This window comes from Carya illinoinensis, chromosome 5, assembly GCF_018687715.1.
Source record: "Carya illinoinensis cultivar Pawnee chromosome 5, C.illinoinensisPawnee_v1, whole genome shotgun sequence".
Lineage (NCBI taxonomy): Eukaryota > Viridiplantae > Streptophyta > Magnoliopsida > Fagales > Juglandaceae > Carya > Carya illinoinensis.
The window spans coordinates 27407323-27423462 of NC_056756.1; positions in this window are offsets into that span (position 1 = coordinate 27407323).

Sequence of the window (16140 nt, forward strand, 5' to 3'; positions counted from 1 at the left end):
GGAAAACCACATCACCAATAAAGGAAAAGATCACAACCAATACAAGCAATTGACTTTTTGGAACGATAAACTGCACGCATGCAAGGGTCTTTGCTCTGTTTTTTTCAATCTGACTTATCCTTCTTTATTTTATAACCAAAGAAAAAGAGGAAGAACATCTATTGTAAGATTTAGATAGACCTTGATAGCTACATTATAACCCCTTCACTTTTATAGTGAATTTAATCCTTAAGGTTGCATGTGGATATCGATGTCACTTAGCATCAAACCATGAAAAATTGGCTCATTCATTTGATAATAGCATCCATTATTCTTAGTCATCAACAATCAAACTATTTCTATTCACCCTCTATCGTGTTTGGGGGCATCTAAATACCATTGATAAGCCCCACCAAAAAATGGTATCAACAATGTCCAACTAACGTTACCCATATACGCAATAGTGAACCAAATTGATTAGATGATATTGCAACTCCTTCCCATAACAAGTCATATAAGGACAAGGGGAAATGTTTCTGATTTATAGCCCTTACAATGATTGGAGTATCACACCCAATATTAATCATTTCAAACATTAGTTTGATAACACACTTCAAAGAAAACTATGGCACCTCGAAGGGGAAGAGTAGGATAAATAGAAAGCAGGATCATTGTATATTTGGAAATCTCATCTTAAAGAATAAGGAGTAGGAATGCCATTGATATTTGATGAAAGAATTGCTTAGAAATACTCCACCATTCAAGAAGCCAAGGAAATTAAAATCGATGGTTCATAATTGTCATTCAGTGCCATTCATGGGCATTCCTTCATTATACCAAGCTTCCAAAATCAGACTCATGTTCTATTGATGGCGACAATAAAGTATATGAGAATCGAAGTTCCCATACTAGACCTGAAGCCATCAAATCACACACCTATCAATAAGTACATAACGGGAGAATAATCACCAATGTAAATTGCATATACTATGTAAGCTAAGCATATTAAAACGAAACTAGAAACCAAGAAACAATTAAAACTTATTTGAAAAAAGTAAAGCTTTTTGTTAGGAGGTGGGGAATTACAATATTGCTGCTAAGATAAAAAGAGTCCTTTTAGGGTTGATAGACATGATGTGGTTCAGCTTCTTACTACGGCCATAATTATCAGGTGGATCTATGAGAATATGACCACTTACAGTAGGTGTGGCGGTAGTGGGAGCTTTGTTGGAAATTAGTGGCTGCTTCAAAGACTCCTACTGAGAGTTCACTATCATAATAATAATCAAGAACATAATATCAATAAGCCACCTTTGACATTAAATTTTGTTCTTAGAAGTTATATATGTATGTACTTGAAGCACATCAAACGTCCAAGTAAAAGCTGGCAAAAGTAACTAAAAGTCTTGGGTATCTAATTTATTTGGGTTCTCTTTCCTAGTTTTGATATACAATTACATAGCTCACTCTAATTTCACCAATTTAATTGTACGAGTCAAGTCCCTAGACTCTAACACAACCTTTTTAAATAAATGAATATGTATCATGTCATTGGCCATATCATGTGTTGGACTTACTCAAGTGTGACCTTTTTGTGGCACCCTTGACCTCCACTTGTGTTTTGGCGGAAGTCGTGATGCCAGGATGTTGGCTACTCAGTTCACACACCTCTAGCGTATTATGAACACAAGTGTGTGTATATATGCAATATAATAATGTGCAGTTAATTTGTAGACAAAAAATAAAAAGGATAGTCAGTAATTCTAACAATACTGGATATTAAAGCTACATCACCAAGCAATTACCCCATAAGCCACAAGTCCTCCAAACTCCCATGAAAGAATTTTATAGTCGTCCAACAAAATTAAAAATCCAAATATTAATACTCTTATTACAAAAGGGGGAGAACCCCAATCTTCACTCTCTAGATGGAGCCTAACCTCCATATTCGTAATCTCTCTATACATCAAAGTCCACCGTTCTACAGGGTGGAACTGCAGGTGGGGACATCACAGTGAGATTTCGTAAAATCTCAATAAGTGAAACCAGAACTAACAATCAACATGAAAGTAGGTGGGAAAATGTGAAAACTATACCAAGTAGACATTTAAAAGGATAATACCTATGTAATTTTCCAAATCCTAGTATAAACACATTTCTCACACCCCACACACTAGAAAATCATGTTTTAGTTTTGAAAGTATCCATTTGATTAAGGTATGCACCATGGTCTCCCCTACGGACCATCCGCACACTCTGTGTGAAGTCCATGGTCTGAATAATCTCTAATTAAGGTTTATAAGTGAGTGTAGTGGGCCTAGCAGTGTAGGAGTCCATGCCAAAAAGCCCAGCCCATCACCCATTTAAATGACGTTGCTTAGCCTAGAGGGGAAAACACTAAAACAATTTCCCAGTTTCTTCTTTCTCTATCCCCCTTCTTCCTTTCTCTCTCGTGCCACGCGCGAGTGTACACACACACACGCTCTCTCTCTCTCTCTCTCTCTCTCTCTCTCTCTCTCTCTCTCAATGGCCCTATCTTCCTCGATGACCAGTGTGCTCTACTCTGCCACCCATGTCCGCCACCACCTCACTCCCAAGTACCATCACTGTCCCCACCTTCTCTGCACCATCTGGACACCATCCTTACTCCCTCAATTCGTGACACCAGTCTCTCTTTGCCTCCCTGTGATTCTCAATCGTGCGTCTTGTCCACCACTGCACACACCCAACCCTCTTCAGCCACATGTCGTTGGCATTAGTCCCTCCACTACCACCCTTAGCAACCACCCACCACCACCAACTACCACATGCTCTTATCTTTGCCCATCCTCTGTTATCACCATATTTATCTCTATCTTGTTTCTTACTACAACACCTCTATACCTCAACCCTCATACCTCCACAGTTGTACACAGTGCTAGCTGCAACCTCCTCAATCTTGCTCCTCACCTCCAGACGCTAATACAGTAATCTCCTCTACCTCTCAAGTTGAGCTTTTTATTTCCTGTCACATGTTCAAAATCTAATTTGTTTTGTTTTTTTACTGTCCATCTTGTAGTGACACGTACACACACAAAGAGAGTGATTCCCTCTCAATCTGAGAGTAACCATCACAACCCACAGTTTGGGACTTAGCACTGTGATCATTCAGAAAATTTTCCTTTCATGTAGTAGGTGGTTCTCAAACTAATTTTTAAAATACTCATAATTGGAGAATTGTGAATATAGTGTTGTGTAGTTTGGTTGGGAATTGTGGATCTATGGTTATGAGCCATGAAGTGTTGGCAATAAATTGTAGTGGTTGTAAATCTACGGCCAAGGGCCTCGTGAAGCGTTGGGGATAAATTATAGTGCTTGTGAATCTGTGGCTGAGGGCCCCGTGAAGCTTAGGGAACAAAATTTGAAGCTGCTGTGATGTTGTGGTTTGACTTGTCGTGAAAATGTTTGTTTTGTTTAAATTCATAACTAATGTTGTTATTATGTCATTCATTTATTAACTATTGCATGTCTGAATTGTAGCTATTACCTACCATTAGTATTTTCATAATTGTGCTATGTTTTTGTATATGCTAAAATATGGAAAATTTGTAGTTTTTTTATTTTTTTTGTCAAACGGGTATTTTGTGGATGTGTACATAATACAACCCCAAGCCAACATGGGGCATTATCTTGGTGGAACTCTTTTGGTCATACGAGGGAACATAAAACTGAATGACACCTCAATATTGTCACCGAGCGAAAACAATCTCGAGTGAGACAGTAATGGTGTCATGTCAACTCTGTTGCCTCTCTACTGGTAGAGTCTAGAGGTGCCTGACCACATACATGCTAGGCTCGAAACTAGGTGTCGCTCATTTCAAAGTCACACGCACGGTTGTTACCCATGGAGTGACAAAGGGAGCTAGAGTGTGCAGATGGTCCATAGGGGAGACCAAAGTGCATACCTTAATCAAATGGATATTATCAAAACTAAGACATGATTTTTGGGTCTATGGGGTCCTGTGTGAGAAATGTGTTTATACTAGTATTTGGAAAATTACAATGTTAATTATCATTTTAAATGTCTACATGGTATAATGTTTACATTTTTCCACCTACTTGCATGTTGATTGTTAGATCTGGTTTCACTTATTGAGATTTTACAAAATCTCAATTTGGTATCTCCACTTGTTGTTCTGCCCCACAAAATCGTGAACTTTGATGCAGAGAGAGATTACGAGTACAAAAGTTCAACTTCATCCGAAAAGTGAATATTAAGGTCTCCCCCCTTTTGTAATAAGAGTATTAATATTTGGACTTTTAATTTTGTTGGATGACTATAAAATTCTTTCATGGGAGTTTGGAGGACTTATGGCTTATATTTAATTGCTTGGCAATGTAACTCTAATTGCTGGTACTGTGAGAATTATTGACTATCCCTTTTAATTTTTCATTGCAAATTAACTACACACTATTATATTTCATGTTTGCACACACTTGCTTTTATAATGCACTAGGGGTGTGTGACTCGAGTGGCCAACATCTCGGCTCACTACTTCTACCAAAACACAAGCGAGGGTTAAGGGTGGCATAGGTGGTATTAGAGCTTTTATGACTCTTGATAAATCCATAAGTCACCTAGGAACAATACCAGAATTCTAGGTTTCAATTTTGTGGGGTAATGTTCGAAGTTTAAAGATCAAGAAAATTATTGGGATGTTAAATTTGGGTTTTTAGTAGGCAAGACAAAATGGTGTGACCAAGATTTCCTCAAGATGAATCCTTTGGCCAAGCCCAGGAAGACAACTTGCCCTGTGGTGACATGAATTATGCCATGGCGAGAGCACTAAACAACACAATTGAGTTTCTCCAACAAAATTTTCAGCAACACCAGCAAAATGAGCAAAGAGGATGCTTTTACGAGTGTCTCCTAGCCTATAGCACTCCTAGATTTTCTAGAGTTGAGTAAACATTCAGAATAGGTAGATGGATTACTGATCACAGCGAACCTTTGAGATTTGTATCTACACTGAAGACCAGAAGGTGTTATATATGGGATATGTGATCCTAGGTGAAGCAGCGTCATGGTGGGAGACAAAAAGGGAGCTTCTTGAAATGGAACTCGGATCCATAGTGGCTGAGACATGGCAATGATTCAAGAAAGAATTCAACACCCACTTTTTCCTGAGCTCATTGAGACGACAAAAGGCTAGGAAATTTGCTAACCTTGTCCAAGGTAGTTTGACCGTGGATCAATATGTTAGGAAGTTCATGGAACTTGGGAGATTTTCTATGCATCTAATAGCCACTGAGGAGATGTGAGTTGAACGCTTTCAGAAAGGGCTACAATAAAAAATCTATGAACATGCTGCTTGTCTTTGAATCCAAAATTTTAAAAAGTTGGTAGAAATGGCCTCAACAGTAGAATGTGAACATGGAGGCGTGGTGGCCAGTCCAATAGGCCCGAAAAGAAGGACCTACATTGGAGAATGTAGCAGTTTGAGGTAACCCTAGAAGTTCATGTCAAGGGCTGGAGCGTGACCTCAAGCATCTACAGAAGTTCGCATAGGGGGCCAAGCTCCAATTTGTGGTAGGTGCTACAAATCCCATAAGGGCGCTTGTCACCAAGGTGTTCAATGCTTCAAATGTGGCCAAGCGAGGCATTTTGCTAGGGATTGCCCTAGTGTTGCTAAGGGGAATCGATCGACACAACGAGGAGGAAGACTAGGCCAAAGACAACTAATACAGGCAAGGTTTTACACTTTGATGCTTGGTGAGGTGGATGATGAAGCCCAGAGACCCAGGATGTGGGAGTCATAATAGGTATGAACCTGCTCAAATCTTTTGAAAGTTGATTCGTTTGTGTGGCATAGTATTTAGATTGAAGATGCTTGACCTTAACAAGAAGAATTCCATTGTATGATTATTATGCTTGTACCTTATTTGACTCGGGAGCATCCCAATCCTTCATATCCACCACTTTCCCCTAAATGTGTAGCCTAATCATGGAGCCCTTGCAATAGTTTGTGGTAGTGGAATTACCAATTGGAGAAGTGGTAGTTTGTTCAAAGTTTTCCTTTGGCTGTCCTTTGGACTTCTAAGGAAAAGTGTTGAAAGTTGATCTAATAGTGTTCGACCTTCTTGGGTTTGACAATATCTTGTGAATGGATTTGTTGCTTCAACATTAAGCTCTAGCATCAATTGTCAAAGCCGGGTTATTAGTCTCAATTTCCTGGAGAGGAATTTATGGAGTTCTCAAGTAGTAAACTAAAACGGAAGCCCATGGTAATATCAACCATTCAAGCAAAGAGAGATTTGGCCAGTGGAGCAAAAGTGTATCTAGTGCAAGCGGTGACAAAGTCAGTGGATAGAAAGTTCGTGATGGGAGTTCCCATCGTTAGGAGTTTCCAAATGTTTTTGTGGATGATCTTCTAGGATTGCCTCCTATATGGAAGTTGTATTCACAATTGACTTGGAGCTAAGAGCAGCTCTTGTTCAAAAGGTACTCTATCGAATGGTGCCATCAAAATTGAAGGAGTTGAAGGTGCAACTACAAGAACTTGTGGACAGAGGGTTTATTCAACCAAGGTACTCTTTGCCCAAAATTGATGATTTGTTCGATCAACTCTACGGAATAGCTGTATTTTCTAAGATCAATTTGAGATCGGGGTACTATCAGTTAAGGATAAGGGATAAGAATGTGCCCAAGACCGCATTCAGATCAAGATACGGGCACTATAAGCTCAGAGTAATGCCATCATGTTTGATGAATTCAAGTTTCTCGAGCATGAAATCTCCCAGGAAGGAGTGGCTATGGATCCTAGTAAACCTGATGTGGTATTAGCCTAGCCTCATCACACAATAGTACCCAACATCAAAAGTTTTTGGACTTGCAGATTATTATCGGAGATTTGTGGAAGGTTTTTCTAGGCTTTTTGGGCAGCTTACAACTTTGACTAAGAAGAATGTTGAGTTTTCTTGGACTGAAGGGTGTGAGAAGAGCTTTAAAGAGCTGAAGAAAAGATTGACCATAACACCTGTGTTGGCACTACCGAAGTCACACAAACCATAAGTACTTTTCAGCGATGCTTCTAAATTTGGTCTGGGTGTGTTCTAATGCAAGAAGGGCAAGTTGTGGCATACACGTCACTCCAATTGAAATATCATGAAAGGAATTATCCCTAGCATGAGTTGGAGCTTGCTGCAGTGGTCTTTGCCCTAAAAATCCGGCAACACTATTTATATGGCAAAGATTGTGAGATTTATATGGATCGCAAGAGCATTAAGTATCTCTTCATTTAGAAGAACCTCAATATGAGATAGAAGAGGTGGTTGGAGCTTATAAGTGATTGTTAGTGTAAGATCAAGTACTTCCTAGAGAAGGCTAACAAAGTTGCTAATGCATTGAGTCACAAATTTCAGATGAAGGATCCTGCCATAATCTTAGAAATAGGTTCTCTCCTTTATGGAATGAGAAGACTGTTAGTGGATAGTTCTCAACAGGAAGAGGTCATTGCCTCAATGTCAAAAACTAGAGTTATGGACTTTGATGAGTTGAAGACTCATCAAAGGAGGGACTCGAAACTATTGGAGATCCAGTGATGAGTCAAAAAAGCAAGAGGGCCCATACATTACAACCTCAGTAGAGATGATATCCTATTGTACAAGAACAGTAGAGTGATTCCCAAAGAATTAGAAGTCAAGGAGAAGATACTTGCATAGGCTTACAGCACACCATACTTGGTATACCCAAGGAGCACAAAAATGTATCGAGATCTAAAGAAAAATTTCTAGTGGTAAGGAATGAAAAGAGATATAACAATGTTTGTCGAAAGGTTCCCTACATGTTGACAAGTAAAAGCAAAACAACAGAGGCCCGCTAGGAACCTACAACCTTTACCAATCCCTGAATGCAAATGGGACGACATAACAATGAATTTTGTGGTGCGTTTACCAAGAACCCAGAGTGGCAAAGTTCAATTTGGATGATTATTGATCGTCTAACTAAGAGTGCCCATTTTGTACTAGTTACCAATATGGAAACCCTTGGGAAGTTGGCCTGACTATACGTAAAGGAAATAGTCAGATTGCACGAAATATCCAAGACCATCGTATTAGATCAGGACCCGAGGTTTACATTATATTTTTGGAAGAGCTTGCAAGCTGTGATGGGCACAAGGTTGAAGTTCAGTAGAGAATATCACTCATAGACGGATGGCCAATCGGAAAGAACTATTTAGACTCTAGAGGATATGTCGAGAGCATGTGCTTTAGAGTTCAAGGTTTGTTGGACCTACCCCTCATAGAGTTTCCCACTTGTATCTGCATAACTATTCTGGCTAGTCTGAGCTGCCACCATCTTATCTCAAATGATTTTGACTTGATCCTCCATCTCTTGTATTAACTCTGACCCAATGGGCTTGCTTTCACCATCCTCATCCTAGTATAGAGATGATCTACACTTCCTTCAATATAAGGCCTCATAGGGTGTCATTTGAATAGAAGCTTGGAAGTTGTTGTTGTAGGCAAACTTTGTGAGGGGTTGGTCCTTAAACTCTAAAGCATGTGTTGAGGTTGCGTTGTATGTGGTGGATTTATAGGCCATGAGGCTTGATCTCAACAAAAACAACCCTCGACTACAATTGGCAATGCCGGACGATGGCAAGGGATGGCAGTGGAGAGACCAACACCAATGACATGTGGTTGAGGAGGGTTGGGTATGCGCAGTGGTATGCAGGACACATGTTTGAGAATCACAAGCAGGTAGAGAAAGAGGGGCGACGAGGATTGGGGGAGTAAGGAAGGTGGCTAGAGGGTGCAGATGAGGCGGGGACAGTGATGACACATGGAGGTAAGGTGGTGGTGGGCATGGGTGGCAGAGCAAAGCTCATGGGGTCGCCAAGGAAGAGAGGTCCATTGAGAGAGTGAGAGAAAGTGCAGCATAGGAGAGAAAGAAAGGAGGGAGAGAAGTGGGCGAAGGGTTTTGGTGGGAAGGAAAAGGCAAAAGGAGAGGCAGGAAGCTTTCATATAGTTTTTCTTTTTGTTTTAGACAAATTACAATGAATAAAAGAACAGAGGGTAGGGAAACCCAACAACAACCTCATTACAATGCTACATGAAAAAAACAAACAGAAAATTAAATTGAAAATGGAGCCACAATATTAACGATCCAATATTCTCAAGTTCTTGGTTGATCAATACCAAGAAAGCGGGTCATCATTGAGATGGTTGAGATAAATATCCATAATCCCTACAAAATCTGTTATTTTATGTTCTGTAGAGATAATCATATGAAGAAGGAGAGCACACTATTGTAAATTGTAATGGTAAAAACATAGTAAAACTCTATTTTGTTCATCTTCAACCATAGAATTAGTATAAGAACTAGTTCTATGTTTTAAAACAATAACACAATGAGGTGATGCCAGTGGTAGGACTATGTTTCAAAAGGTTCCAAGGGTCGTTGCTAGTATACCGTCGTGTGAGCCTCACCCAACAGGAGGGCGGCTAGGTAGCCATGGAACATGGGGTGATTAGGAGCACGTGAGTATGGAGCAATAGAGATATGGTGCACAGAGCCCACATGCGGCTCATAATGGTAGGCTGCGTGTGTATAGCTCTTTAGAACCTCAAAGGTGGTGGATTGGCAAACAACCATTGAAAAAAGAGAAAAACTAATCAAAACATAAAGCTCCTATATATCTCCACTCATGCAGTTGGCTAACTAGGTATTTTTTTTTAGAAATGTTGAGAGAAATGATACTATTCAAGGGTAGGGGAGAGGGCTTTTTTTTTTGCTTGACGTATTTGTAGTTTAAAAAACTATGAGTTTTCACATCAAGAGTAATATTTTATGGAAGATAGGCACATATATACAAAAAAAAGGGGCCATATACGTGGGTACTAAATTGTTGGCTTATATATCTTATCCATTTCAAATGATTGAAATACTTGTTAATTAGGGGCTAAAAAAGGAAAAAATACCTTTTACTAGGAGTTTCTTTGGAGATTCATGTATGAGCTGATCTTCTTCCTCATTATTACCCCATTTACCTACTTGATAACTAGACCATTTCCAAGAGAGTGGCCACTAGAAAGAGATAGAGAATTAGCAAAAGAGTGGCGCTTCAAGCTAGTCGGGTGTGAAGATTAATTTCACATCAACTAATCAACAAGTGCCACATAGGCATCCTAAAAAGTATTGAATTGGACTCGCATACACCACGAAACCTCTCCCTCTCCCTCCCCCATCTGCACTCAAGATGCCAACTGTCCCTCTCCCTTCCCCATCTGCACTCAAGACGCTGAAAGAACTGCACCAAAACTCTCTCCCTCTTCTTCTTTCTCTCCCTCTCCCTCCCCCATCTGCACTATTGTAGCAAAAGATCCACAGAGACACTATGGTCCAACCAAGTAGCCTTGTAATCAAGAGATCCTCCACCATGCTTTGGGGACACTCTAATTAGACCCAATATACTGGTAGTAGTAGTGGGTCTTCCAACTGTGTCCCAAGATCTTCTCCCACCATTTTAGCCACATCTTGCCACTATCACCAAGCAAACAAGTCTTGGTGCCCACTATTCCACTATTTATGAACCAATTCATGGAAATTATAGACACAATCTAGTAAGATAGCATCAAAAGCAGATGCCCCACCTTTAGGCCAAACCCAACTACATGAAGCAAACTCATCAGAAATAGTTACTAACACAAGGCAATTGAGAGACCCAGTATCATATCTGTTAAATAACCCAACATCAAAAAGTGGGTAAAAAAATTGGAAAAAGTTGAAAGTGAGGAAATGAAGGAGGACGACACTCACCCACTTCCAAACTCAGAAAAAAGCAAGTAGGTTGAAAAGTATGTGTAAGTGGAGAGATGCTATCTTATCCACCTAGACAACTTCAAAATTGGAATGCAAGAAGAGCCCAGGATTAGGGGAGATAAGAATTCATAGACCCAAAAAAAAGGGGGAATCAAGGAATCACAAGATTCAGAGTTTCTAATCCTAAACAATTTGATTTTATCTGTAAACTACCAACCAAAACCTAGGACAAGAAATGGGCTAAACTAACCAACAAAAATTCAAAATTTAGCTAGACAAAAATTAGAAAACCAACCTCCCCAATAAAAAAAAATGACAGGAGATCTAGCTTATAGGGGTTTCCAACTAATTGCTAAAATCAAACAAGAACGAATTTAAGCATGTGGGTATTAAAGTTTGACTCTTTTGAATAAGCAAACCTTAATAGAACTATGTACAAAACACAAAAAAGACCAGAAATGGTAGTAGAAGAAGAAGTAGCGATATGGAGATAAAGAATATGTAAAATCATGGACGTTGAGGAAAAAATAAATCAACGAGAAAAGGTTAGAGTAGAATATGGTAATGGTCGCACAAATGTCTGCTAGCCACATCTTGAGTGCAAATGATGGAGGGAGAGGGAGAGGTATTGGGTGTATGCAGGTCCATTTCAATTCTTTTTGAGATGCCTAAATGGCATTTGTTGATTGGCCGGTGTGAATTAAAATTAATCTTCACACCCAACTGACCTCAAGGTTTTCTCTTAGCAAAGAGAGAGTACGTTGTTGAAGATCTATTACAAGTTTATAAATGGAACATGCACAGTTAGGTGAATGCATGTGGTCATGTCCATCAAATTTGGAAATTTGGAACTCACAGTTAGTTTTGGGCTCCCAGATGCTGATCTTATATGATCTGAGGCTACTTGGACTGCTAGGCGACTCTCCCTAATCCCGAACACGTACAATATTTGGAGTTTTAGTAGTCTGTGTCATCTGCAATTAATTACGGCCTCTTGCAATTAATCTGTTAGAGTAACGTCATTAATTTATTGAGCACTGCTATACAACAATCCCCCACACTCAATATATTAATGTAAAATAAAATAGGATAAAATAGTAAATTTATATTTTTTAATGGTGTAAAAAAATATGAAACTGCTGTGTAGATTTTCTGTAATTTATTAACTGGGAGATGAGAAATATTTTTTCTTGGACAATTCTACAGCCACCGCTCTCAGTTATCCTTGGAAGCTACTGTTAGTTTTTTTTTTTAATTTAATTTTTTTTAATTTTGTATATGTATTTTTTAATATTTTTAAATATTATTTCTTTAAAAAAATCATATCATCAATAAAAAAATATTTTCTTAATCGCGAAAACAAAATAAAAACAATAATAATTTGCAGCAGTAGCTTGGAGGGATGTGTTTAGCAGTCCTCTTTTTTCGTTTGCTAGAATATATATAGAGAGAGAGAGAGAGAGAGAGAGAGAGACAACGCGAATCATTGAATTATTGGACCACTTCCCATTTATGCATGCATGCGATGTCAGAAACCCAACGAGGCGAAAGAAATAAAAGGCAGTAAAAAACTTCTTAAACTAATAAAAATTTACAGCAATCTGATTGAAAAAAATAAAAATCTTATAAAATTACCATTTAAAAAAAAACAGAAGTCATTTTCAGACGTTCAGTTTCCGCTTCCTTTCTTGTTAAATTCACAGCACATGCAGCACAGCACACTTTTCCGACATAAAAGAATAATAATATATAATAGTAATACGTACTTACTTTGGCGGGGTTGACGCTGATCATAGATGCAGTCACCCACCGTATATAACTCTAGTCCCATCTTGTGCAATTTCTTAATTATCTCATGTCTACGTACGTGCATAATTCAACGTAACATTTAGTATTAATTATGCTATTCGGTGAAGATTCCAACCGTGTGTTTCTTTTTATTTTTCGTTTTTTCTTCGATTGCCATCAGTCGTGTTTTCCGGCGAGATGAAATTCAAACAGACAAGCTGGTGATTTGAAGTACAACTGATCGAGGCACGTGAAACTTTTTCGATGGACCAAGATCGATGTTAGGTCGGATATATAATTGTGTTGTGTTGTCCAACCTTTTGATTCCAAAAAGTTCAAATTATGCATAGATCTCGCTCCTACGTACGTACGTACCTACCTAACTTTCAAGACTTTTGGGAGACATGAAAGTCGAGGATGCACACGTGGGATGGGCTAGATTCAAACATTAATAAAAGCAATTCTGGGATAGTCTTTTTTTTTTTTTTTTTTTTCCCTAAGTAAACAAATGCCTATTAGAACGGAAAGGATGATGCATATATGAAGAGGGGCGAGGTTCCCCTATTAACGCTACAATACAAAAAATTAAAGTGCAAAGAAGTGAAAAAAAAAATAAGAATAAAAAAAGGTTTTGCGACCAATTTTTTTGTTCTCACACATGCCCTACAAAGAGGACGCTATCCTAAATTAAAAGATAGAATTTAGCAGTTCACAAAGTTATGCCACCTATGGATCCACCACTAGTGGCGGTGGAACCTCTGCTGGAAGTTGTGATGGTGATAGGTGCACTACAGTTTGTTATCTAGAGATGTTTTTTAAAGAGATCTGTAGTCCCTTTTTCAAGATCATCAGTTAGGAAAAACGATAACATAATGGAAAGTACGGCATCAGATGGTTTAATCTATGGTAGGTCATATGCCTCCCTCTGCATCTGTGGTGGCACGTGACAGCCACGCACCTGTGGAATGGAGGTGAGGCTGGCCAGATTTTGAAGATCTCGGCGAGAGAAATCTACTGGTACGACATGTTTATCAGTCTGAGACGTCATGGAGCGGCAACAAGCCGCGCGCGAGGGCAACACGACGAGATTTTTGGCGCGATTCAGCGTCATCTTAGTAGATTGGGGACTGGTGGAAGGAGTGGTGGGGTGCATGTCGACTGATGGTGGATGGAGAGCAATAAATCTAACCAAAACCGAACTGGTGGAAGGAGGAGGAAAAAAGTACTACTATAAAAGTGTATATACATTGCAAAAAAGGAAATGAGAAGAAAAAGCAAAGGCACTTAGTGAAAGAGTTTTTCTATAGAGAATGGAGAGGTTCTCTCTATAAAGAGAAGGGCGTTAAAAGAGTATTTTGGGATAGTTAATTACCCACTATAGTTACTTTCCATTAATATTGTATATAATTATATCTACATTGCTGGTCTCATAATATTTATGGATCTGGGATTATTTATCTAAAACAACATACAAATCAACTTCATATTTAGCAATTTATAAAAATGTCATGTTTGAATACAATAAGTGTTTCATCCTGTTTCAGTTTATCATTATAATTTTTTCAAATTCTCACACAAAATATAATAAACAATTTAATTTTTTCAAATCTTAAAATAATAATAATATTAAAAAATAATATTATAATAATATTTTTTTTAATTTTTAATTTTTATCTCAACATATGTAATCTCAACAAACTGTCTAAACCGCAACTTAATTTCTAAAGACTCAAGCCAACACTCAGAAATATTATTCAAAATATTTTTGAAAAAGAAAAAGAAAAAGAAAAAAGCTAACAGCTAGAACAGTACTACCAAGAAAAACAATGAAAGGGCTTGCATGAAATCTATACAAGTATTACGAGATATTCTCATCAATTCATCAAAGAAATTTAAAAGACACAAAATTTGCAGAACATGACTCTCCTTTTACATGCAGCAAACTACTGTTCAGCAACGTTAGATGTAGTATATAAAGCAATCATATCAAATTCAAGAGAGAGAGAGAGCTGAGGGATCTGAATGATAAATCTATGACCTGTGTCGTGGCGACCTCCTCTGGCTCCATTATTATAAGGGCCGAAAATTCAAAGCTGCTGAAGATTCGGAAGTCCTTCTTGCCCTCCTACTTTTGGAGCTACTGCTAGACTTACTGCTCGGTATAACACTAGAGGAAAGAAGTAGCTGTTACTCACAAGCTAGGAGAACAACTCTGTTGCCCGACGTGGAGCAGGTGAAAAGGAGGAGCTCCTGATCATGATCTTCCTTCTTCGTTAATATACTCATTTTCTAGCCTGATTTTGCTTTATGTTCCAACCTAAAAGAAGACAAAACTATCTTTAATTCGCTTGAAAAATCAACATACCTACCGATATATATAATAGTTTTTTTTTTTTTTTTTTTGAGCATGGAAATATGATAAATTAATGACAAGTGTCGTCTGCATGCAGTTTTTTAATCTTGATCACAAGACACTGTTTCTGCTGGAATGAATGTTAAAGTGACATTATTGATTGACGCTGCAGATTATCAGTGAAGCTGATATCAATATTCGCTGATATCAATACTCGATCGCTGACTACCCAAAAAAAAATAAAAAATAAAAAATAAAAAAAAAAGAAATAGACGATTCGTTATTCAGGAACAGAAAAATCTGTGATGGCTTTAAATATCAACCGCCAATTGAGTATCCAGTACATGATCACAAGTCTAAAATTTTATTATGGTTGAATATAGATTTTTATTGGACTTGATAATTAGGTTACAACCATTTAATATTTTATGGACCAAATGAAATCTTTTTTCTTCTCCAAAAGATGAAACCTTTCGTTGATAAGAAAATAGAACCAACTAAGACAGTAGCAAAAGAGAAAGAGAAAGCGACAAAGTTGACTACTAAAAAATTACAAAAACAACTACAAGGAGAATTTGGTGGAGGATATTTTTCACTGTGCAACTCCAGCATGCAATCTGGTAACCTGATGAGGGGTATATCTCCAAAGAAATTATTTGAAGATGCCCATTAATGCACCAGAGTGTGCGTGCACCGATTTTGAGCCCGATGTATTTTAACAACATTCCACCTTTCGAAGCTGCTGAGCAAAAGACGAGTATCTCTTATCCTACCTTCAATGGACCAGTCTGATACATGTTGAGGGCTTTGTAGAGCTGAGATTACCACCTAGGAATCTCCTTCAATTTTGATGTTTTTCTATTTTCTTTCTACTGGCATTTTGATGCCGATGAATGCTACTAAAGCTTCCCCACCATTTGGGTTACAAATGGATGTAAATTTTGTGATACAACTCACTATCTTACCTAAATGATCCCTACAAACTATAGCGACTACACTACCAGACATCCTAATCGCTACATCAAATGCAACTAAAATTTGTCCTATATCTGGAGGTTCCCACGTGTGGTGCTCCTAAGTAAACTTACAGACCCAAGCATTCCTATGATCCTAAAAAATCTTCAAAGCATTAGCTACAAACTAATCTATAGGGGAAGGTTTAGATCCATGAGTGAGTTTATTTCTATAGAACCACATGCACATGGCTATTATTGCA